This window comes from Neopsephotus bourkii, unplaced genomic scaffold (genome assembly GCF_033783945.1).
Source record: "Neopsephotus bourkii isolate Nb327-2 ecotype Australia unplaced genomic scaffold, CSIRO-AGI_Nbou_v1 NB_962, whole genome shotgun sequence".
Taxonomy (NCBI): domain Eukaryota; kingdom Metazoa; phylum Chordata; class Aves; order Psittaciformes; family Psittacidae; genus Neopsephotus; species Neopsephotus bourkii.
In genome coordinates, this window is record NW_026901456.1 from 6,321,762 (window position 1) to 6,347,191 (window position 25,430).

Here is a 25,430-nt window from a genome sequence, read left to right on the forward strand (position 1 = left end):
AGAAAGAATGACTTTTTAATGGCATTAATGGATCTATTTTCTCACTGACTGGACACCAACAGTGTTTTGTCAGTCTCTGAGAAGACCACTGGAGTCCCTTCTATGAGAGAATCACTTTTAATTAGGGAATAATAATAACCACTTTTAATTAGATCATTTCTTCTTAAAAGCTTTAAGGCACCAAAAGAAAAGATTTCATTTGGAGATCCACTGTAATTTACCTGGTTAAATATGTGGTTAGATAAGGTATTTGAATCAGTGGGATATTGGTCACTAGGATATTCATCACCAATATTTGGAAGTGCTGTACTGATCTAAAACTATCCACACTGTTCCCCAATTAACTGGCTAAAAGGAAAGGGAAATTGTTGTTTGCTCAGGTTTTTTATTTTTAGTGCATTTTTTTTCTTTTTTCTGTTTAAACTGATAGCCAAAATTAAAAAAACAGTATTTTGTCAGGGAAGGTGCAGGGAACACTTGAGACTCCCATGAATTTCAGCAGGGCTTTTAGGAGGCCACAAGTGGTGATGGAAGAAATTAAAACATGTCAAAGATGTGATCTGAGTGACGGGAGAGCTGGGATGCTTGCCTGATTCCCTCCTGATCGTCATGACTCTCCAAAGTAAGGCAGAGCCCTTTCCCCTGTATTTTGGCAGGTAAGTCCCAAATTAGATAAAGCTGAAGATCAGCCTTATGATGGGAGTAATGATGAAATAAACTGGAAATTTCTACATCGAGAGCTAAACTTCTGATTCATTCTCAGTTTGAGGTAAGGGGCAGAACTTGTGCCTTTTCCTGTTTTATCCCCTCCCCTCTCCAAATGGGCATTTTTCTGTGTCACTGCCTAAACTCAAGGAATAATAACTCATCTAGTGAATCAACACAGAATTGCTGAGCAGCACATCTTTGCAAGGACTGCAAAATTCTTCAGCCCCATGGTGAAAATTACAAATAAGAAAGCTGAAAGTTTAAATGTTTTTAAAACCGGAAAGATAAAGTTAAGGTACGTGACAAAATGTCATAAGTTCTGAATTGTGCATTTATTTATAGAATCATAGAATAGTTAGGGTTGGAAAGGACATTAACTGGTGAAGAATTCAGCTGGCATACAGAAATGACTCGGATCAGAATGGGAGTTTAAGTATAAAAAGCTGTAGATAAAATAACACATGAAGAAAGGACCAGCCAAAGATAAAGAGCTTACACTGCTCAATAGAAAGCAATTAATAAGTTTAAATACCATAAAGTTACTTGCTTATTATTTACTCATGCCTTTACATTTTTGCATTCCCTTTGATTATCTGGTGTGTAATGATCTCTTGAGGAGACTATTGCTTAATATAAATGTAACCAAATAGAGAATCGTTATCCAGATATGTAAAATTTTTGTAGGATTTAAATTTGTAAACTATTTTAATTGTCTCTCTTCTTTACATTAGTCTGCTCCTCTACTTCCTGCATTTGTCTTGATACCAGGAAAAATCTAAATTTTTCCTCCAGGTCTGTGGAATTGGTCCTATGCTCATACACAAATACCTGTATAGCTGTACACATGGCTTTGACTAGCAGACCTGCATACATACGTGATTCTAAGAAATATGATGTTAGTATACAGATTTGAGTCTTCCTATACCTATCTCTGTGCAGCTAATTTTACACCTCTCTTTTATTTTGATAATTCAGCACAAGTTTTCCTTAGCATCTCTTCACTGTCTGTGTCATAAAACAGAGTAATATCTGAAACTATAGTCAGTGGCAGAAAAACAGCCTCCCCTGGAACCTGAAGCTCATCAATATATAAATAGGAGATACTTGATTTTCCACAGCTACAATTATGTGCACACATAGACATGCATGGACACACACACTCTTCTTTTGACACCTACCTTGTGGCTGTAGTGCAAGCAAGTTAGATGCATACCCTAGAAATGACATGTATGTAAGCTGCAGGCAGGTCAGAGCTCTCTCTGCTGAATTGCCTGGCACTGATGCAGGTGCCCAAGCAAAGGCTCCCTCTCTGATGGCTGGAGAGGAAGGGAGAGGCTGCTGCAGAAGGTGACTCAACGCTGGATGTGACACTGAATCACCCTCTGGATGAGACAGCAAAGGGAGAGACCCACCCCCTACTTTCGGCTGCTAAAGCTACTCTTCTAAAATAGCTGCTGGAGTTGCAGCAGTTGGTAATGAAGGTAACTCACCTGTGTGTGGGGATGGGCATGCCACTGCAGATGCTTCTTACGACAGCACCTTGACTGAGGTCCCCATCACTGGCTGGTTGGTGGCACATCCCCTCTGTGTGTCCCAACACCACATCTCTCAGTGTTGTTCAGCACAAACAATTTATGTTTCACATTTCTTTCAGATGTGATCTTCTGAAATAATGAGAAATGAAGAACATGTTTTATTCAGAACAGCCATTTGGACTGGATTAAGTGAAGTCTATTTGTTCTGTCACAGACAAAAAAAAAAAACCAACATTACATGCTGGAGCCCCATCAATATTTGACTTACAGCCTCAGAAAACTTTGGATTATCCCACATGATTTCCTAGATTTTATATCGGAGCCCTTGAATTAACTAGTGAACACTGAAAGATGCTTGTAGGTCAAGAGGGGACCAGGCTCACATGCATGGTTCATTGCAAAAAGCAAAGTATTCAGAAACATATCTCACTGCTGAAATATGCTTCTGACACTGAGGTTTTAGAGCAAAATATGAGAATAGGTTCTTCAGACCAAAAACTGATTTATTTTCTCAAACTACACACATAGCATAGGTGTGCTGGACATAATGATCTGTCATAATGTGGCTCCTAAAAGATGTCAGTTTCCCAGGGCAAGGATGGTTTTGCATGAAGGCTGAAGAAAGCCTTTGCTGCTCACCTTACACATACATTTGGTGACACTCGTGAGCAGAATGATAATCAGGACAAGGCTCTCCATATTCTTGAAAATATTAAGAGAAATGTCCAGAAATGTGCAACAGATAATAGCAAGACAGCGACACAAAACAACCATAAGAAATCCTACAGTCTCTACTACCATTCAGCTGACTAGATTATCATAATCGGTCCCATCTGGCATTAAGATTTATGAAATCAATACAGTCTAGGATAGAAACTGTAAAAAAAAGCTGTTACCAATGCAAAGTTGCAAACACTTGCCTTAGCCCCTTTGTCAAAATTCTGACCTGATTTACAGCTCAGAAAATCCCTGTTTTAGTGAAGAGAGTTCTTAGTATCTGAACAGTGGCAAATACCACACCACTACCGTGTTGAAAGTAAAAGGAAAAACTGAGAGAAGATTGCTAACAGGGAGCCAGGCAGCCAGGTTCGGCAGTAGCAGCGCATAGCTGCCTGGGGTGATGCTACCGCAGCAGCAGCCTCTGCGTGTCACTCTGTGTCACAGGACAGCTATACCACGGGGACCAAGAGGTACCTATTGGCCCATCCTGCATCCTAAAGGAAGGGCTGTTCATTGCTAAGCTTCATTTTCCCTTTTACCCAAACACAGTAGTAATAATTAGCATTATTTCTGCAAAGCTCTCTTTGAATCAGAAGGATGAAAACCGCTTCCCATGATCATTTTAGATGTCAGACAAATGAACAAAAAAGTTTCATTTTGCTTAAAATGAAATTTTAAAAGTTCAACAATCATCAAATTATTGCACTTAATGCTGCCATCGTTTAGAATTTCACAGGAAGCTTCATTTTGGACAGGTATTTTTTCAGTTTAGTTTTCCTTTACACATATGATAAAGTATTTGCACAATTATTTCAAACATTTCAAGCACTGCATATTTCACTGTAATGAGAAAATGGGCCAATGTATTGAAAAGTTTGCTAAAGTAGGAGGATTGGTTTTTAATGAAAAGAACAGTTGGCTCTGCAGAAGCATGGGCATTTTTAGCAAGCACCGCGTGCTTCCTTTCAGAAAGGAGTGAAAATGTTATTTGTCCAACCAATCTGCCATTAATACAAAAAGTGGACAGAAGGACATGTTGTTAATGGGTGAATAGCCATCTACTTGAAAGCAAAAGGAAAACTTAAGGTGTGGTGTTACAATAGTATAGATGAAAATATAAGGTGGGGGTTTATTAAAAATGAAAAATAATTAAAAAAAAAAGTGGAGAAAATTTTGCACAACTCTGTTTCTTGACAAAAACAAGAGCCTTTTCTGCTTTGGGTAGAAACAGCCATTGCAGTGTATGCAAACTGCAGCAAATCCCAGGACAAGGCTCTAGAAGTGCAAGCCAGGGAAAGCTTTTTTGCTTATATTGCACAAAAGCATCTTTCTGTGGAAGTGATCACTCTCTGATCTTTTTCATTTCTCGACGCAGAAATAAAATAACTTGGAGTCAAATAAAAAGCTGCAAACACAATCAGCAGTCTAAAACTGTATCACACTAGATAAAACTCCCTGGAATTATCTGTGAATTCATTGAAACTGTATTTTACTTTTTTTGTTTGAGACAACCACTTTGTTGAGGAGGTAATGTATAGATTAAGACAGTACACTTAAACTCCAAAGTCCCTGTGGAGAGTTCATTCTGGTATAAATCTGCTATCCTTTAACTTGGATTATAAACAATCTACATGATATGCACCTGGTTCTGGCAGAGTCTATATTATTTCACTCCCAAAAGCAGCTTTATAAGGAGAACACACTGCATTTCAACAGCAATATAAATAATGTTGCAGTTGGGGATCTTTTGTGCCTCTTTCATTTTTCTTTCTTTCCTTTTCATCTGAACTGAACCACACCTCTCTAAAAATACTCACTTTCTTAATGAAAACCATATTTTTGGGCATTTTTCCCCCCCCGCATGTGCATGACCTGTTGAAATGCCTGCACAATCTTTAATGTCAGATTCAGACGACACATGTCTTATGAAAGTCTGGGACCCAGCTCTCGGCGGGGCCTCCCAGATCTGTCCCACGTCTTTATGAGAAAGAGGGACAAAACCTTCTGGTTTTGGCATTTTATATTGGAGTCTGCTTTAGGCTAGGCGAAAAAAAAAAAAAAGAAAAAAAAGAAAAAAGAAAAAAAATAGCAACGTAGAGTCTAGACAGAAGAGATTGGGTTGAAATCTGGAAGCTATTCAGTGAGGCTACGGCACATGGCAGCTTGACTGCAGCAAGAGATCACATTACGCTGCCTAATTACACATGAAAAATGTACACATCACTTTTCTTAAATGATTGGAAAAATAGATGTTCAGATGGCAACTGCGAACTAGAAACTAAGCCAGTGATACATAGTTGGAACTCTTCACAAATGGCATTTCAAAAGCCTGCGTTTGTTTTTTATAAAATGTAATTATTTTGTGTGTGTGTGTGTGTGTTCATAAAACAACCTCTAAAAAAGGTATTCTAAATTTAGCAGGCAGTTGCACTGCAGGAGCGTGAAAGGTGAAAATCCAGTATGTAAGCATGAAGAACAAGGGCCTAATCCTGACTCCTTGTGAGAAAAAAGGCAAATTCAATCAGGCTTCCTTGGAAGTGTGGTTCGGTCTGCAGGCTCACCTGCTTCATTTTGCTTATGCATCCGGCAGCATTTATGTGGTTGCTGTAAGCAAATGGTGTGTTTTCCATCTTCAATGGGAACTGCCTCTGGGAGTAAAGATAAGCAGAGGCTTGAGTATTTGCAGGACCCATGGCCCTGAGATTGTGCGTTTATACTCTTGTGTCTACGAAATGTTTAGAATGGACAAGGCAAGGTTAAAAAAAAAAGAAAAAGCCAAAACCAAAAAAAAAAAAAAAAAGTAATTTTCTGCATGGCTTGAGGATGAAGCTCTTGTCATCGTCATCAGCTCCTCTTGACCTTCTCTCCCCAGGCTCTACTAATGGTGCATTTTCTGCCCCGCTCCTGCAACGTGCTCACCACTTTCAGTGATGGACTAAAACTGTTCTGAAGGAAATTTGATGGAGTTGTTCTTTTGTTTCTGTCAGTTTGAATGACATATGCTCTTCTTTTTGTCTTAAAGACAACTGCTGGAAGGGAGAAAACAGTTTTCCAAGCTATTTCCAAAGATTTGCTATTTCAAATCCTTCGGTGCTAACAAGACATATAGAAGTGGATTTTCAGGGGAAAATGTTGTTGGTATGTCTGTCTCCCTCCCAGACTTTGCTTTTCATATAAGACTCCTTGAGCAAGTTCCTCCAACAGCAAGAGAGCCCAGTTCGGCACTATGGGCTGCGGTCAGTGCCACTCTGAGTGAGAACAGAGGAAAAAGCAATCCTCAAAGCCCACTCCAGTAACAAGGATATGTGACTGCTCCCTCCAAGTGCCTTTGAGTCCTTTACTTCTGGAGCCAGGGGCCGGTCAGACCTTGGCTGAACTGTTAATCCTGCCAGACAAAGAGGAAAGAACATCTTGTAAAGTTTTGTTGCTGTTGTTATTATTAAAACGGACTAAGCACAGAATAACTGGCCAAGTTATCTGGCAAACATGACCTGCAGAAAAGTCTTTTAGAACAAAAATGATAATTTCTGGATATGGGAGGAAGCTTCCCCAGTTTAGGGAGATGAACTGCACTGAACCAGCCACTTTTAGTCACAATATATGGCTTGTTGTGCTGATTATTTTACCACTGTACACCACAGAACCTTCTTTGGCTTCTCCCCTTCACCGCATGGCTGCAAAAAAAAAGATGTTTTGCTGTTTGCACAGCCCATGCCTGCTGAAATCCTGCATGAGAAATATTGGGCACACAAGAATTAAAAAGATGTCCGAATGCCTCAGGCAGAATACAAATCTGAAAGCACTCTGCTCTTGCCAGGGGCAGCTTTTCTGCTTTCCCTCCTGGGAGGGAAGGACAAGGGCTCTGCAGCATCTACCCAAGGCATGCAGGCCAGGAAACTCTCCCAGGGGAGCACACTGGAGCTGCCATGGAGGATTGGGATACCTATGAAAGTGGGAGCCATGACCACATTAAGGCACAAGCTGTTCCCCTTCTGAACAGGCAGGAACCGTTGTGGGCAAGGGCTTCCTTCCTGAGTTAGCCTCTACAGAGGTTTGAAGCAGATGGACAGACCTGGGCTTGAGCACTGAGCAATTGGCTTGGTCCCCACCTTCCTCCAGGTATCTCCCCACTGTATATTTTGTGTGCTGCTGCGGTCGGAGGGAGCAGCACCAAACTCTGGAAGTCCTTCAGCAAAGTAAGGCCCCATCTTCCAGAAGGTCAGGCTTGCGTGTAATTTATGAGAGTTGTGGTAGCCCTGCTACCCTCTTGCTGCTTGCGATGAATTTTAAATAAAGTAACTATTTTCCCTTCTGCTGGTGTTTGGAAAGGTCACTGGTAAAGGAGAAGGAATGATTTCAGGAAACAAATCACTTCCTTTGGTCATTCCTCTCACCACAGCCATGCTATTTTTAACAAATCTTATTAAAAATTATACAACACTGTCTTTTCTGGAATCTATTTTATTGAACAAGTACAAAATAAACCAAGACAGGAAAAACACACCATTTGGAGTAGCTCTTTTTGCTGCAACTGATTTAGCAAAACAAGCCACATGGGAATGCAAATGGCTTTCTAGAACTGCTTCCTGCGGCCATCTCTCTGTCCATGTGGAAGAGAGTATTTTAAGCTAACCAGCTGCATCACTTCATACAATAGTAAATTATTCTGAGTGTTCCAATCACCAAAAAATACACTGTCTCTGAGGTTATTCCCATTATCAATGTTATATGTTTAATTCCTTGATGCAGCCAGCTTTAAACAGTGCCTTTTCAGAAAGTTATCAAACCCATGGATGTGTGCTTAGCAGAAGGAGCTAAACTGGTCCACCAGATTTGGGCATGTTAGACCCTTCATTAGACAGAGGGAAATTCTTCTCAAAGATGTTTTTCAAGGTTCCCGATCTTTTACGTTTACTGTCTTACCATCTAGAAATAATTAATACATTTGGAAATCATATGAACAAATGTGAAAAATTTATCTTCTTGCAGCTGTTTCTGTTCCAGTGGTAAGAGGTGAGGTTGATGATTAGATGGTCTTAATAGAACTGTAAGCTTTCTGTTCACTCACGCATCTTTCATTGTCACCAAGATAGCACTATTCGTTATCAGCCACTACTGACTTTCATTAGGGCCAAGATGTGGCCCTACACGTATAAAGACTGGATTTTATACTGAGAGATTACGTGTGAATCGAGAAGACAGATTTGCAAGCAAACAGAAGTTTGGGCCCCAATTATTCAAAAGATTTGTATGCCCAACTTGAAATTATTTCCGTGGGGATTAGGTGCCTAAAGAGCCTGATGGAGCTCTTCTACATCAGAAGTGAAACTACCAGGTATCATGATAAGCAAGTATTACTATTTACCATGAACAGATATCCTCACTACAAGAGAAAAAAAGGATGTCCTTTAGGCTGTAGCTCTTCCCAGCCACAAAATGTTTGTGTCCATTTGCAAAAGCACACTTAATTGAACCTACCTCTCTGAAGACATGTAAGGAAAACATCTCTGTAGCATGGACTCAGGCACTGCTCCACAGAGCAAGGGGAGTTTCAATATGTGATTTTAGTCTGGAGGAATCTCATTATAGGTTTGGGGCAAGGAGCAGGGAATTTTCCGTATGTTACCTCTACGAATAAGGGTTCATTATGATGGTCGTTTAAGTACTAAAGGCACTTGCCCTACGCATCTTGTTTAGGCTTCAAGAAAATAAAATTGCCTGTCTGGAAGCTAATCTGTTATTGAACTGGATCAGATTAATTTAGAAAGACTCTACATTCCTTGAGATCCACCAGCATAGATCTTGATGTACCACAGTGTTTCTCCTCTACTGTGAATACACATGTGCATTTGTGTAAAAACATGGGTCAGTGACATTTTTAAGTAAGTCATTGCAATTATTATAGAAGATGCCAGTCATGTCCCCCTGTCCTCTGAAGCCCAGGAAGTGTTCGGCTGGGGATGACTCTATACCTGGCTGTCATTCTGTGCTTTGCTATTGCCATCTAGTTCTGTAGCTGGAAACAAAAGCAGCAAAATAAACACCAGAAATGAAGACCTTAAAGTAACCAAACCGCGTCTAACTGCTGACCCTTGTTCTGCTAACTCTACAACCTATTACATATGAACGCCTTAAGACAGATATTTTAAAAGATTTTGCAAGATTTTAGAAAAATATCACTGATAATAGAATAACTGCAGAGATGCGTATCTCCTGATAACAAAAATATTTAGAACAACTTACTCTCACATGTCTGTGAAGAGACACCCCAGGAATCTCACCATGATACCTGAACCTATTTCAGTCATGGTAACAAATACAGGAAGAAGCAATCCCATATTTCTCTCCTCAGGAGAATCATAATTTGTATGGCTTTTACTGGCTAAGGCTCATTTCTTCTTTTGTTAGGGATCAAAGGTCAGAGACAGCTTAGATTCTCAACCATGTATTTCATCCAGAATGATTTTTTCCTTGCTCCTCTTTCCTACAGACTTTCATAGGTCATTCACGAATGAAACAGGTTCTTCCTCCTTCAGAGCTGTTTTCAATCTACAGTGACTTCAAGAGATAATGAGGTTTGGCTTATTAGGATATTAAGCTTAATTATCATCTTTGTTGCTTCCAGATCACATTCCCAGAAGATTACCACTTCCCTAAGACAACCCACATTGGTCCAAAATTTGTGAGAGTAGCTAAGCAGACAGCTTTTTTGAACAAGGCACCTGAGATGATGCAGCTATCGTTGACGCTCGCCTCCATAGTCCCAGTGACTATGTAACAAGGGTGTTTCCCTAGAAACAAGTGCCACTGAGCTATGGGCATCAGGGTTTAGAAAAGAACTACCAACTTGTGCTCCATTCCAGGTGCACTAGCATGCTCCAGTTTCATTAATGCACCATTTGTAGCTCTGAGGGTAGTGCAAAGATGACAGTCTCCCTGTCAACACCAATAGATGAGAGTCTCCCTGTCAACACCAGTAGGTAAAGGCTCTTCTCCTGAAAATGCATTTCACATCCTGTTTTTTTGTGATTTAGAAGTTCTGTAAACAGGAATGCTGCACTAGTGATCAGTGGTTCCCCAGAACAGTGCCTACACACTGTAAGATCCTGGATCTGAGATAAGCACCATGGATTAATCCTGAAGGAAATCTTGTAGGTCTTGAAGTAAAAAGCTCCCATATGAAGACTTCCACAAAAATCTGAAATGCATTTAGACACTAATGGTAAGGGGCCCAACATCTGCTGGGAGAGATCTATCGAAAGAATAAGGAAATACTTGAATCCAGATGATCTCAAGGTCATATTTGGTTCAGAATTTTAATCCAGTTTTCTTTTTCTAGCTTCATAACAGCAACGGAGCTCTCTTCTGAAAGATCAGGAGGTAACAAGGAGAAATTACTGCCACAGAGCAGCAAGAGTGGGACTGCTCCATGCAGAAGGGATGACCCAGGAGCTCAGGGGAACCCCAGGACAGGTTGTGCCCTCACCAACAGAGCACCACCCCATGGCATCTGAACATGGCAGGCAGAGCCTTTATGAATAGGGTCCATCAACAATCTGAAAGAAGGCAAGTAACATACCAGCTTCAGGGTTCACTCAAGAGGTCAGTGAGGAGCAGCAGGAGAGAGGACTTTTCAGGCTGAGCTTAAATAGAGCTCCTGGCCAGTGGGCAGAGGGTTCATGGGTGGAGGGTACCAGGTGAGGGTGGTTTGACCAATTGAGGCCTCTTTGCTATTAGGGTCCTGACACTGACCTAACTGCAGACTTAAAAAAAAAGAAAAAAAAAAAAAAAGCAAAAACCACAGAAGTGACATCACACAGAGCTTCAAGAATGAAGCAAAAGGGAAAGGCAGGGAGCGTTTCAACAGGAAAACTAACTTAATCTCCAACTGAGTGTTAGTTAAGGATATCTGAGGGTTAAGAAGCGAACACTACCCTTTGCAGAGCACAGCGACATGTGTACAGAGAGCCTAGACCAAAGAGAGCTGTACTGCACGTGGCACACAGCCCACTGAAGTAAGTGAGCAGATCATCAGTCAAAGGAAGAGCAGCAGCAGTTTAAGGACCTAAATCCATTTGGCTGGGAAAGCTGCCTGCTGCTAGTGAAGTCAAAAGAAAGTTCAATGCTTGTGGTGACTGCCATTTTTGGATGACAGAAACCCTTGCTTAAACCTTTGCAAGCTATTCACACCAAAACTTCTCAGAAGAAAGTCCCCTTTTTACTAATGCCACCTCAGGAAGCGCTCTGCAATTTGGGATGAAATTTCTCATCCAGCCCAGAGAAGCACTGGTTTGATAGCACTTTGTTGCCAGGGTGGGCAGGGGAGATCCCTGCTCCTATTCCACTAATATTCCAGCTCCAGGATGGGGAAAATCTTCTGATAACATTTATTGGAACTGGAAGGTTTTTGCTACCTTTTTCCATGTGGGATATCACAGAAGTGCACCATACCACACAGATGGAGTCCTAACAGGATACAGAAAAGCTAGACAGAAAACGAAGAATAGATTATTTAGCTGGAACTGAAGAATGGCTGTAGGTCAGAAGGAAAAATCACACAAGCTGGAATACAGACAGCTTCTCCTTCTCTTTTCCCCCTGCACTCCTGGATACCTCTCTGCACAACCTATGGCACCTCTGCAGCCATGGAAAAGAAAGTCTGTGGACCTCCCAATTGCCATGGCACACTTCCTAAAATACATAGACGCCTGCAAGATTACATTTGTGCATCCACTGTGAGAGGTTACAGCACTGAGGTGTGAGGCAGGCTGGGGCTTGAACACAAATAGGGTCTTTCTTATGAATCCTTTCGGAAAGCTCCAAGTGAATCTACCCTGAAGGAACACACAGTTTCCCCCTGGCAGTAGCTATGCATGAAAGCCTAATACATCTAATTCTAGAAGGAGGTGTCTTTGGATTCAATCAAATAAAAAAACGTCCCACCTCAAAATCTTAGTTCTGGGATATATAGAAAACTGTGTAAGCCCTGTTAAAAAGTGTCACTGTATGAAGTTGTGCAGTTTGGCTTCCTTCTAATTTCTGTGTTCTTTTGTCACAATTTAAAGAAGAGAATGTTTCTCAAGCTGGTATTATGCTGACATTCAACAATTCACAGTATATGTCCTCGGAATTTTTATAAAGTGCAATTTTTAAATATTATTTTTCCAAAATACTGCCCAAAGGAACCATTCTGGCTGATCAAACAGCCCTTGTAACTGTTTTAAATGCTCACGCAGCATTTCTCCAAATAAGGCCTTGTATGAAAACGAAACACCACAGGGGCACCATGAAACACCAGTTAGCACCTTTATAAAACTCTGCTTCTAAGACTAACTATGCTTCAACCCTGGCAGATCACAGAATTGTAAGTCTTGTATGAGCACAGAGTGGAATTGTGTTAATGTGTCTCAGAGGATGCTATTGCAATAGTCCTTTCTCGTCTTCAGAGAAATCCAGCTCGGAGCACTGAGATGGTGCACACCAGGAGACATTTTACGGGAACATGCTTTCAGAGGGGGGTGCTTTCCTATTCACACAGCTTTCCTTATGCCCTTCAAATTGCACCAGTCTGTCTGAGGAGGAAACAAAAAGGTCTACATTGAAATCTGCTCCATGAGTCCAAGTGATGTTCCGTCCTTATGTCCCATTGGGTCTTTGGCATTGCAAGATTTCTTTGCATGTTTGGGAAGAGATGAGGCAAACATAGAAGGACTGAAAAGCAATCAATGCTCCTTCCTTCCTTTCCCGTGTTTTCGTTTGCCAGCCACACAGTATTCTTTCAGAGAAATCTGCAAGCCATCAAATGCATCAGAGCCCAGGCTGCGTTTGCTAGGAGCTGAGCCGAATGTTCAGCAGGAGCCCACTTTCCAGATGGGAGTGTGACCCTGTTTCAGTGCTGCACATGCAAAAAACCTCCTGCTCCCCTTGTGCCTCACAGGGCAGGTTAACACAATACTTGGACTAAGCCAGCAGCTCCGGGCTGTTGAAAGGAGTGATTCTACTTCAAACCTGCTCTGCACTGGGGCCTCAACACTGTGTTGGAGAGCATGCTTCAAAGCAGGATAGGCAGATCTTCATGGAAGCAAACATGCAGTAGTTTGACCTGCTGCTCAGTGATGACAGCCTGAAATGGTCATATCACCTTTGCTTCAGAATTCACTCATTCCCTGTGATTTGTACTTTGGGTCTCTGTGCAGTGATCGCAGTCCAGCAATGGTGCTCCAACAGAGTGCATGAAGGCTGAGGTAAAACAAGTAGCTGACCCCAGTTTTTGCAGTGCAAAGAATGTATCTTAACCCCTGGAGCGTTTTTGCAAACAAAACTCTTGGCTTCACCCCATCCTCCTCTCTCTTCCTTTGTGGCCCCTCACCTTTGCAGGTTTTCAGGATTTTTTTTGAAAAGGAATCATGGAGTAATTCCAGCCATTAGTAAATAACACAAAAGCTGACAAACTGTTAAAAAACCAGTGCGACCTTGCCAACAGACTTAGACGAGACATTTGTTTTTGGGAAACCCTCTGCACCGTACAGTCCACATGCACACTTAATCACGCACAGAAACATTCGCTGTAGGATATATTTTTAGGCAATTTTTCAAGTGGCAAATTTCCACTGGGGTACAGCACTTGTCCTGTCATAATTAACTGTACAGAAAATATTAGTCTAGATCTGGCCTGCCTGATGGTGGAGGGAACGTGTTACGCCCAAGTTCAAGAGAGGAGCAGGGTCTCTCTCTGTGTGGGCTAACGAAGACTAAGCACATTACACACATATTTGGCCATCACCACCAAGAAAGGCCACGAGCTTCCCTCGCAGCGTGTGCTTGGTCCTGCAGCTGAATAGCTTTCAGCTGTGCAGAATGCTGTTTGGCTGCTCTGAGAGATGAAAAAAAGATGTAAGAGTCAATCACTGGAGAAGGAAGGTTTGATTTAAAAGGGTATTAATGTGACAACCAGGGATCTGAAGGGTGGTGGAAAACCCAGCAGGCCCCACAGCTCCTGTCAAGTGGGTGCTTGCCAAGTCACACAGATCTGCAGTGTGACACATCTCCCATCTTGGATCTCGTGGCTGCACCAATAATTCATCTGTTCACACGGCTCTGGCTGGCTGCCACCCCCAACTCTGCGAAGGGCCACTGCCACACGCTGAGTCTTCCTGCGTGGCCCCTGTCTTCTCCTTTTGCTTTAGGTGTCTGTGGGTTTTAAGAAGACGACCAAGGGGCAGGACTGACAGGAGGGTCATTGAAGTGCGTCCTCCAGCACATAAGCGTTGTCCTTCAGATTTCCCTCTCTCCCCTGGCCTCATGATTGTGGTGTCTGAGCATGCTGAATGCGCAGACAGCACTGGTCACTGACTTGAATATAGGACAACCTTAAAGCACACACTTTGAGTCAACAGTGATAGGTTTAAGTGTGTACGGGAGGTCTTTGTTGAGTGAGAGTCTTAAAGAACAGGATGGCAAGTCATTCACAGTGAAGTTATGTGTGTTTTGTTGGGTATTGTTGGCTTGGAAAGATCCTTCCCACCCATCTTCAAGACACGGAACAGTTGAAGTAGGCATTTTAAAGGCAAACCAAATGGAAGTCAGCTTTTAAAATTTGTAATTCCTTGAAGAATTCCTGCCATTTTTTTATCTCCCTGACTAGTATACCCCTGATAGATACAGGTTTAGCACTCTTCCACGAGCTTTACTAAGCTACTGGTGTGGCACTTGCCGGCCTCACCTACCAAAAACCAGTGTGTCTCCTATCATGTAGCCATGCTACATGGCTGCAGGAACAGTACACGTAATGAAATAGGATGCTGAGAGAAGTTTCAAGGTGATGTCTTGACCAAATTGAGTCCATTTACATGAGAAATATATATGGACTAGAGGATGGTGAGACCTGCTGAAACCTTCACCTTGTTCTAACCAGATATGTCCACTTTTTCTGGCTTACTTTATCTGAGGTCACATAGAAACAGACCAGGAGCAATAAACACATTTGTGAAATGAAAGCTGAGCTTTGACTCCATTTCTCCTTCAAAATGGAACAAGAGCCAATGAAATCCTGTCTATAAGTTTATGGTAACCTCTAATAAATAGTCAAGATTTTTTTTTTTTAGGTGAATTCAGACACCCTCTACTAATCTACAGAAAAAGTAAAATAACACAGTGAGCAAGCATGTTGGGTTCAGCCAGTCTATCTGCACAGTAGTGAACTCCACCGTTGTACCCTAGCATAGAAAATTCACTTAGCTCTGGGCTCATTTGACTCCAAACACCAAAAACTTATACCACAGGGTGAGGATGGTGGAAAACTCTACCTTGTATAGCTAACACAAGTTTTCCTATGTCTCCCGTTTTGATCTTGAAAGGTCCTTTTGCCACAGATTTTTGTGTATTGTGTGTCACACCTCAGTACTTAGGTTAGACCATGGCTGGTCACCAGTGTGTATCTCTTCCTACTGCAGCAGTGTGAAGTGCTGACCCTCCTCCAGGCAGTCCCTTAGAGGAGAATTGTGAGCAGCAGCTAATGACATCTGGGCTTCTCTCCTCTATCATTTTACTATCCTCTGCTGCCCAAACAAATGTGTGTCTGGCTGAGGGGTTTTCTGGTTTTGGGTGCTTCATAAGATTTCTTTCCTGTGCCAGTTTTCTGATATCTAACATGGAATAAGCCAATGCTTAAGCCTCTCCTTCAGCTGCAGCATCAACTGGGTCTCCCTTCTCTATCTAGGCATTTACTTTAGCAAAACTTGTAACAAACTTCAACAAAAAGTAGAGTTGAATTTCACTGAGAATATACAGTATGTTAAAAAGTTATTCGTGTTAATTAGATTAACACAAGAACTAAAAGGAAAAATGACAAAGACAAATATTAAGTCCACTGAGGTCCCACAAACTGTATCTCCATTAAAACTCAGATTAGAAGTCCATGTAATTTCTCCTTTCATTAATCTTCAGCGAGATGTGTTCAGTTATTCAATCTTCTTTCAAGCCATAAGACAGAACAGGCACACTGTGAAGAATGCCCTGGCTTACTTTCATTTCTTATATTCTATGTAAAAAACTGTATGCATACAAAATATTCAGCTGGTTGTGTAAATGGCTTTACCAGGTATAAACATCTCCATATTTGATATTTTAGTCATGCTCAAGTATAAACACTCATTATCGCTTCTTCTGTATTCCTCCTCCTCCAACAAATACTGTTTGAGATGAAGTATTTTCCTTCCTTATTTTTTATATTTTTGTTTGCTGATTATTTTTCTTTTTTATTTTAACTGAATCATTAACACGTTTTACAAAGATGTCATGAAGTGTCTAAAAACCATGTAATTTACTCCACTGTGCTTCAGTTTCATTATATGTTGAACATGCTTATCAGATTTGACAGCTCCTCAGGTTGAATCTGCCTGTCGAAGCCAACAAATTCTCTTCAAGTTTAATTTCTGACTTGTATTTTCACTATTTTAAGCACATACTACTATAATGATACTGTAGAAAAAACAATTAAAACCTATCAAGCTGTGTGAACCATTGAGATTTGCAGAAATATATAATGCTTTCTAATTTCTTTAAATTACAGTGTTGAACTAAAAATAACTGTTTTAATGCGTCCATGAAAATCCTATACAGACAACATATTTAGGATTACCTTCTCTAGCTGGTGTTGATGACTCTACTGAGAAATAGAATACTGTATTCCTAAATTTTGAGTAGCAAAACACTATCCCACTGCAGACTATTCCCATAACATTATTTCGTAGATATTAAAATAAAAATTCAGTCTGTAAAAACCTCATATGTAAAAACATAAAGATAAAATTAATAGATCAGTATTATTCTTTAATTATAGCCCTTATGAAATAATGCAAGATCCACAGTCCTGCGTACCAGACCAGCTACTGTGAGAGTATTGTGTTGCAGAAAATATCCAGCATACTGAAGAAACCAAGGAGAACAAATCTCCAGTTCCTGTTCTGCAAATCTATCAGATCACAAGTTGCCAGGGCAGGGAGAAAACGCAGCCTAGAATAAACCTGCAGAAAGTGCCTCTTTCACCTCTGTACCCTACTATAAAGGATTTTTGCCTAGTTTCTAGTTGTTAGACAAATGCTGCATAACTCATTACTGCCTGCCGCCCCACTTCTCAGAACTGCCATTCTAGATGTCTTGGGGACTCCTGAATGGTTATTCCAGAGCTGCCACAGAGAAGACGTAGCCAGCAGATTGAGGAGAAATTCATGAAAACTAGCCATGCTGTTATGCAGCATTTGCCCTTTGTGTGCTACTTTACACAGTCACTGCAGAGTCATTTGTATAGCCACACTCACTTGAGTTCTGTGACATCTAGTTTACATCTCATCTTGACTAACTAGAAATCTTGGCAACTGTAGAAGACTTCTAGCACTTCCAAGGCTAGACATCTATCTCATGATGTTTCTTGTTTCAGTTAATTTTTTTGCCTTCACTACTTCTTACACCATTAAGCTGCTAAGAAATTCCTTATCCCTTGGATTATTTAATTTTCCATCCTTTACTGAGCCCTTGCAACAGCATGCAGGACATCAGCACTGATTCTGTCTGTGTCTGAAGTGCTCCTCTATCATACTAGTGAAGAGAATAATCACTTTACTGTAGGCATTTTTTATAGTGAAGCTATGATTTATTTTGCTTACATTTCTTCCTGACAAATTTTCTTCTCAATGTACGATGGGGATAGGTAAGATTTTCTTTTTCCACAGTTGCTCCTATACTCTCCAATCCTGCATCACACCCAGTCTAGACTCCACTTGATTTATGTCAGTCTTCAGAAATAACAGGACTTTTCTGGGCTGTGCTGATATCTCAGCAACTCTTTTGGGGAAGAACCATGAATATTTAAGTATTAGCTAAAGGCCAAAGCACTGAATAGTTAAGGATAAGCATTCCAAAACCAGTCATGACAAATAAAAAGGTCAATAATATTTAAGAAGCTTTTTAAGTAGTAGTTCTGAGCTGTGCCACTCGAATGACTATGTTTAAATGATAAAATACTTCATATAAAAATGCCCATAATTGCTGAGATATTTTCAAGTACCTTACTGAATACATGCCTGTAGAGCATGAAGCACAAAGGATTCACAAGTTGGCTTCAAACTTGATCCCATTTGGCTATTCTTACATTAGATGTAAGGGTGTCTCCAAACTCAGCTTGGCTCCAATAAAGACCACAATGTAGGAAAACAAGTCCCACATTTTCCAGTCCCTCAAGTAACCAAGAAATATCCACAGAAATAGCATGTGTGCTGGGCAGCTCTCAGCTGAAAATGAGTGGGAAGCAAGAAATAGACCCAGGTGTGTTAAATTCACAAAAACCAGCACTGTGATACAGCTCAGAAATAGACTAATTCAAACAGAAGGTTCTGCCAGTATAGGGTGAAGTGTTAATGCTCCCATGTTTATATTAAGATCTCATCTTCAGTATTGCAAACATTGCTGTACAAGTGCTCCTATAAGAGTAACATCCAAATAAGAGCAGATGTGAAGAATGGCTACTAGGATGACAAAGCTAAAAGACCTGGGTTTATTTAGTCTAAAGTCAGATCTAAGGGGGAAAAGGCATAAGTGCTTTCTGCAAGGAAATTAGGGAGATATTTGAGCTACTGAAGCAAAGGATAGACTTGACAAAAGAGAAAATAAATATGAACTGGCTACAAGTAAATTTAAACAGGGAATGAGATTGCTTCTATCCAAAAGCCATTTGAGAACTTCACTCTTCTAATGGTCAGCAAAGTGGGTAGCTGAGCTGGAATTGAGCTCACAGTTGTCTAAGAAAGCGACTGCCCACAACGTCAGGCAAAACCTTATGATTCAATCAGTCCCTTTGGTTCCTATTTCATACAGCCTGAAACCAGGCAAATAAAATGAGAAAAAAAGGCTGCAGAGCAAACGGGAACCCCCAAAACATTTTGAGCAGATATTTTACTGAAGTCAAAGCACAGCATCAGAAAAGCAAGACATTGTGAAGGGGGCTGAGGCAGCTATTGACAAGTGGGATAGGAAGAAGGGTTTCTATTTTCTACAACAAAAATCTTTATCCCCAGTAAGTAATTGTGGACAGGAGACAGGGACAGGGAACAGGAATGATTAGGACATGATAACTGTTCAGGCTCTACCTTAATAACAAAGAAGTCTTTAAGAATTCTTCTGCATGAATTAAGATTTCTGCACAAAATATGCTACATGCTTAAACAAACAGTCTCTTATTTTAGACATGTTTTTTTTTTTCTCCTGCACCTTAAAATAAATAGGGGTGGTGGGGGTGGAATCTAATCTGGATTGAATGTGAGTGTTGCATTAGGAAAAACACTGAATGTTCCAATTCTTGCAGACTGCAATTATTAATAGATGGAGGTAATAAGAAAAAAAGAATTAGCTGCTTGATATAGCTGCTCTGAGACTGGAAATTCTGGGACAGAAAATACCAAACACACAGAAATATTCTGTCATTTAGCACATAAGCAAAGGCTGGGATCTCAAGTGGCTGAAGACTAGACTGCAGGGGAAGGGAGGAGGAAAGGTCACCAAACCCCTAATATATAGAGCTGTTGCAACTAAGCTATCACATGAACTAAAGCCTGAGGGAAAGAGCATTAAAAAACAGACTACATCTGTGTATGCATTAAGAGTGATGAGCTCTGTCAGCCACAGTTTCCTGCAGGTATGTCCACTGTGGCAGGTAATAAGGAAGCTTTGCTGGGGACTATATGCCTGGTGTGTGACCAAAGAACAGAAAGTGCAGAGCGTGTCCCAGTACACTGCACAGGTTCCCACCTGTGTGCCAGTAATCTACTCACAGGGACAGAATAAGAAAAACAGTAGTCAAAAGCTTTTCCTCTCTGTTAAATGGACCTAATGGAAAAAAAAAAAAAAAAAGTGTTCTTTGCAAAGCTGGATAAAGTAGTCCACTGAAGGAGTCTGAGTGAACGAAACAGTGCATCTACCCCCAGAAACCACTTGGGAGAATCTCTGTTCCCCACAGGAGTAGGGCAAGGGAAAGAGTGCCTGTCTTGCCTGGTCTCTCTACTTCCCCTAAATAAGGAGGTTTCTGTAGTACAGGGTCCACTGCCTCAGTGAAGGCTTTCCACAGCATGGTTCTCCTCTCACTCATGTAGCCCTCAACAAGACCAAAACAGCCATACAGCATGTTCAGAGGGGACACTGCATATGTTCATCTTCTGAAAACCTCACACATTTGACCTTTGTGACCTCTAGGTACAATATTCTCTATTAATAAAGTGAAACACAGAACCACAAGACAGCTGAGGTTGGAAGGCATTTCTGGACATTGTCAAATCCAAATCTGGGCTCAAAGCAGGGTCAGTCAGAGCAGGTCCAATTTGAGTCTGAGCATCTCCAAGCAAGGAGAGTCCACAATCTCTCCAGGCAACCTGTTCACAGTGTTTTTTCATCCTAACAGTAAAAACGATTTAAGTTGAATTCCCTTTATTTCAGTTTGTGCCCATTGCCTCTTGTCCTTTCATTGGGCACCACTGAAAAGAGCTGGACTCCATCCTCTTTATTTACCTTCCATCAGGTATTTATACACATGGATAAGACCCACTCTGGGCCTTCCCTTCTCCAGGCTGAACAGTCCCAGCTCCCTCAGTCTCTCCTTGCATGTCAGATGCTCCAAGCACCTAATCATCTTGGTGGCCCTAAAGAACAGGCTTGTTCACCTATTTAGTGCAAGTTCTAAAATGGGATAATAGGTATTACTTTATTTTCTACTCTGTTTAAATTAGAAGATGATATATCTTCTTATCCACTTTCCATTGTGATTATTGTTAAATATTGCAAACAGGTTTAGTACTTTGAAGAGACAGCATATATTTATGACTAAATGCTTTCTGTGTGTTAACTCGTCATTGAAGGTGTACATGTGCTTATCAATATTTGAGTCCAAAACAGAAAGGAACACTATATTTAAACCATTATTTTCCAGAGAAGTTTTCCCATCCATGATTTCATACAATTGCCGTTTCTCCTAAGAACTACAGGGTCCACAACTAAGACATGTTAATAAATCTCCACTTAATGTAGTCTATAAAGCAACAGTGCTTTCATTCTTTGAAGTTACTTGAACAGGGTTAAAGGCATGTGTGCAGACACCACAGGGTTTGCAGATAATACGCAATCATTTCATAAAGAAGTATGCTCACATATTTGTGAATGGAATACGTCGATTTCTACCATCTGTGGGAATGCACTTAAGGGAATCAAAGACTGCATTCTTCATGCTTCCTGAGTAGTTTAGTAAATGTATAAGGAAATTAGTACACAACAAAGCACAATGTTTTTGAGAGAGCAAAATTACCAGATTTGGAGGCATACTAAGCACCTACTGAGAACAGCTGATGGATTTCTCACACTTGTGAAGTCTAATCACAGCAATTAAAGGTTAGTTAGTTTAAATAAAAAGGTGGGTTGTAAAGCATGTACATTTAGGATAATAAGCCTTAGATGGCACTATTTGAAACATCACCTTGTATTTCATGAGATTGTAGCTTAATAACTTTAAACTTGATTGAGATGGTTCAAGTCAGTAACACTGTGGTGATATAAATGGATATATAATATATCTATATAATGGTATAAAAGACTGGCTGAACACCCACTGTGTCTCTCACAATCTCTCATGGCCAGGTCTGGGTTAGGGTTAGATCCCAGGTCTGAGTGCTCCACCATAAAAAAAATGAGTCCTGGAAACAAAGACCTTACTTTATATTAATGAGAATATAAAAAGAACCCCCCCTCTTTATGAGTCAGGGTGCAGATTTCAGGGGACTCAGCAGAGGACAGCTTGTTGCAGGAGGGGCATAAAAATGAAGCAGCAGGTCTTGCCCAGCAGTTCCCTGACAGCTTGTCCCCCTTGAAGGCAGCCGGTGCCCATGTCACAAGCAGCCCTAATAGATGTCCTGGAGAGCTCAGGGGCAGCTATCACAGGGAACCCTGGCATCCAGTTTCTCTCTGAGGTCACCAGTGTTACTGTGAAAGCTTACACATTTCTTCCTGATAGGCAATTCTGTATGAAAGCATCCCATCTGGCTGTGCTCCCTTCCCTTATCCTCCTTGTTTCAGCTTATTTCCACACCCAAGCAACCCCGCATGGCAGTTTGAGGTAAGCATGTCTTAAATGAAGTTAAAGCTCTGCCTCAGGAGTGCTTTACTGCCAACACCTGTGCTTTAATTGCAAGGTCTGAGAATCCTGGTTGATGATCCTTCTTGATTGATAGTACTATACCACATTCTAAGAATGGTACAGCATGGTTCCATGCAAATTATTGTACTTAATGTATACAGCATATGAAGAGCAGAAGGAAGCGCTGTTCTTGTAAATTAAGGATTTTGAGGTGTACCTCTTTAAAGGAGATTTTAGTTGAAATAAATGGGGCAACCTAAAAGAGAATGATTAGAAAATCTGAAACTCCCCGATTAGTCAGAAGAAGTAACAGAATTTCACGTTCAGAAGAATCCTGAGCACCTTGTCTCTGTGCTGCGGGGACTCTGTCACCTACCGAGAAATCTGATGAAGTGAAACCAAATAGGGTCATGTTAAAAGGTGAGAAACATGTCCTATTCAGAAAGTAGTTTATGAAAACAGAGAAGCTACACTTTTTCTTTTGCTGTCATTTACATGCATGGAAGTCTGATCAATATAATCACCAGCTTATTTATGAAGAGAAGCACACCTTTCATCTTTCATGAGAGGGAATCACAAAAACCAGGCAGTTATTATTATTCCTATAAAATGTACTTGAAAGTTTAGCCTTTTTTAACTTATATCTGGTAGCCTAATAGATAGGCAGCCTAATTCAGAATTTTACACAGGGACATCTGGAAATTAACTTTGATTTAATAAAAAGAAACCAGAAAGATTACTTTGGAAAATTAACTACTGAGTTTCTCTTGGACAAACACACACTCACACACACTTAGATTCACTGTGACTTTGAAAAATCACATATCTGAGCAAGAGCATAACTTCATATCCATGTACAGTCAGCATCACATTCTTCACTAAACTTGCCACTGGATATTTTAAGAAATGCCAAATAATACTGCACTTCCTGTGAAGAACTGCTGCCTGCCCACTAGTAGTTAAAACAAGACTAGGACCTTATCACTGTTAAGCAGGATACTTACTGGAATAAGTCAAGATACCCAAGGGGGTTTTCCCTTTCTGACACTGAGTCTGTGCTCTGCAGTTCACTGTTTATTGTGCTGCTGTATTCCCCACTATAACCTGTTTTCCAACATCTATAAGGGACTTTCTTCACAATAGATAGAAACTGTGACCTGAGGGCTTTGTGTTTTTATTGTAGAGTATTTCATTCTACAATGAACACCTACTGAACAGTAAGAACTAAGCTATTGCTAGTTCTGTAACTCATGTATAAAGATGAAAGCTCGATTTTCAATCCAGGGAAAACTTATTAGGTAAATTATAAGGGATTGCAAACTGGCAGTGTATCTGTGGTGAAAGGTTAAACCATCAACAATTTCAAACCTAGCCTACCTTGATTTTTACTTGTCCCTTTTACTGCCAGTCTGGTAACTCTAAAGAGAAATTTTATATGCTTAATGGTTCTTTTCTACATATTCAGAACAATTGTTCCTTCAGTGCTGTACAATTGTATTGCCTGGCAGCCTTCTTAGTTCTGTTTCTTCTTCTGGAGAGAAAAGAAATTTGACGTTGTCCCAGCAATTACACAATTAATGATAACAATACGCACACAACCCCCCTTAAGTCTCAGGCTCCTTTATCCCTGAGTTCCTCTACCAGGAACCCCTGCAAGAAACGTTAACAGGACAACAGAAAATATTTTGTCATGAATATGAAGCGGATACAGCCTCTTTCCATGAACACATGTTCTCCCTTTCCATTGCAGTACCCTCACATTTAATTTATTCAATATTTAGCAAACATACTCATTTTTATTTCCTTTCTCTGCTTTGATCACAGAACATCTTCAAAGAATATTTCATGTGCATGGTTCACACAAGTGCCTTCATTTAATTGCTCAGGTAATTCACCACATGTGCTCACCAGGCTGGGGGAGCACAAGAAGTTTTCTGGCATGAATGCTCTCGTGAATGGAAAACCAGGAAATGGTGAAGGAAGCATTTTCTATTGAGTTTGTGCAAGCACAGACACTGTGGGCACAACCAGGAACAACAATAACAGCTTTGAAGTCTGATTTCCATAGAATTGTGCCAGTGAAAATCAGTCACTCAAAAAAGTCTCCAAAAAAGCACAAAAAAATGAAAACTGTAAAGAAGGGGAAAACTAATTCATTTGGAAACCACACAAGAACATAAGAGGTAATTGCTGACTTCTCTAATACCTATTCCAACATCTATTATTCTATTCAATTATGTCTATTGCCGACATTTAATATCAAAATTCCTCCAGGAATCATGGCTTACCATAACATGAACAGTGTTCAGATGATCTTAATATAAGGTTAGAAAGGAACATACTACAATGTATAACAGCAGAGCTGCAGTTGAGAGGCAAACTGGGAAGACTCTTCTCTGCAACAGCCCAGAACAGTTTCCAACATGCCATTGCTATTTAGATAACATAGTGACAGGCATTTTACAAATTACCCAGAATTTATGGGCCAGATCATGACACCATTACTCATGCTGAAACACAGCATATAACGGCAGCAGCCCCACTGAAGTCAGCAGACTACCAGACCTGAAGTCGCGAGCATGGGTTTCACAGTCTAGCTCAACTCTGTCCCTGGGCAGATAACCTATGGACCCACAGATGTGCAGTCAGGTTTTGCAGCAAAGCTACACAGCAAATCTCAAGAAATGTTTTCCAGGAGCAAACTGGGGAAGGGGAGGAAGAGCAGGGAGAGGAGCTGTAGGCTCCTCTAATGCTTTGTTAGGCTTCCTGGCTCCGATCTTAAATAAATAAGCATCTCGGGGATCCAGGATTTTAATTCTCTTTTTCCCCGTCCCTTTTTTAGTGCAAGATCAACTACAGTTTTCTTAAGGAACAAAAAAGATGGCAATGCTGAAGTTAAAAATATTGACTTATCAGCCAGCTACATGCAAGTAATAGAAGAGTTGTCAAGGCAATATTAAAGGTTTTAATGATATGCCTGAACTCCTTTGAGAGGGTACCGGCTCTCTAAATCTTTTTTAAATGTGATACCAAGTAACAAATTGCCCACATCTCATTTCTGGGTTCTCCTTTATCTCTTCCCCCCCCCTTCCTCTATGACTGCTACAGTGCTTGTATTTTTATTTCCTTTGTGGAGCTAAGCTGCAGTCATACTCGATCTCAGCCATATTAGCTTTTATTTTTCTAATGAAGGGGGAAGACTGTTATAACCACAGCAACAAATTTCTTTGTGACATGATTTATCCCATTCCTTTTTATGATGGTGAGGCTTTTTTCCCCTTTAATTACCCAACAGAAGC